This window comes from Equus asinus, chromosome 5, assembly GCF_041296235.1.
Source record: "Equus asinus isolate D_3611 breed Donkey chromosome 5, EquAss-T2T_v2, whole genome shotgun sequence".
NCBI lineage: Eukaryota > Metazoa > Chordata > Mammalia > Perissodactyla > Equidae > Equus > Equus asinus.
Genome location: NC_091794.1, coordinates 1402821 through 1404021, shown reverse-complemented (window position 1 = coordinate 1404021; position 1201 = coordinate 1402821). Strand labels below are relative to the sequence as shown.

Here is a 1201-nt window from a genome sequence, read left to right as displayed (position 1 = left end):
ACATCCTCTTTGCCCAGTCATCTGTTGATGGGCACTTGGGTTGCTTCCAAGTCTTGACTATTGTGAATAATGCTGCAGTGAACATAGGGGTACAAAAATCTCTTTGAATTGTTGATTTCATGTTCTTTGGATAAACACCCAGTAGTGGGGTAGCTGGATCATATTGTATTTCCATTTTTAATTATTTGAGAAATCTTTATACATTTTTCCCATAGGTAGCAGAGTGGCGCAGCGGAAGCGTGCTGGGCCCATAACCCAGAGGTCGATGGATCGAAACCATCCTCTGCTATCAGAGTTCACTTTCTTTTTAAGTTAACACAGAGTTTTCTAACCTGCTCTTTGAAAGATGAGAGATTAAAAAAAAGCAGTTTGTCATGGCCGGCCCAGTGGCATAGTGATTAAGTTCGTGTACTCTTCTTTGGCAGGCCAGGGTTCACAGGTTTGGATCCCAGGCACAGACATAGCACCGCTCATCAAGCCACACTGTGGCAGCATCCGACATAAAATAGAGGAAGATGGGCAACAGATGTTAGCTCAGGACCAATATTCCTCACCAAAAAAAAATTATCTTACAAAAAGCACACTTATAAACAGAAGTTCACATTCAAGAGTGTTCCATTGTGCATGAGGTTTTCAGTGAAAAACGGGAACTAGTTTATTTCTCTTTACGTTTGTGATTTAAATATGGTTTCTCAAGCTAGGAGTATGTTAGAAAAAGAACCATTCTCTCATCAGATGAATTTCTGTGAACTGTTATTTAACAAAATAGTATGGAATTTTGAGTATTATAGATTATTGTTGAATATTTTGGACATTATCTCTAGATTATACAGCTTTAAAATAGTTACTGCTCAAAATTCTAATAAATATAAATATTGAAATAAGAATATAGAATGCTTTAAGATATGCTAATAGATTTTATTGTATTTTTATATCTTCTAAACTTATATTTCTTTAATCTCAGTAAAATTGTAACCTTGAGACATTTTAGAAATTTATAATACAGAAAGTATTTTGTCTGCTCCCCTTTGATTTTTCACGTCACCACAGTATAAAGGGTTGGTAAGGGGTCTTTATTATTGTTCAGTAGATGAAGAACCTAAATCTCAGATAAACCAGGAAATAAACTCATATAATGAACAAGCTGAAAATTTGGGTCTTGGATTCAATTTGAATTTAAAGTTGAAGAAATTTTAAAAAG

The 1201-nt window shown here is 34.8% G+C and overlaps 1 non-coding gene across 1 annotated transcript; it reads left to right on the top strand.

Moving 5' to 3' along the window:
* Positions 1–217: 217 nt before the first annotated feature.
* TRNAM-CAU (transfer RNA methionine (anticodon CAU)) lies at positions 218–289 on the top strand. The gene has a single exon. It is a non-coding gene; the product is annotated as a tRNA-Met (tRNA).
* Positions 290–1201: the final 912 nt, after the last annotated feature.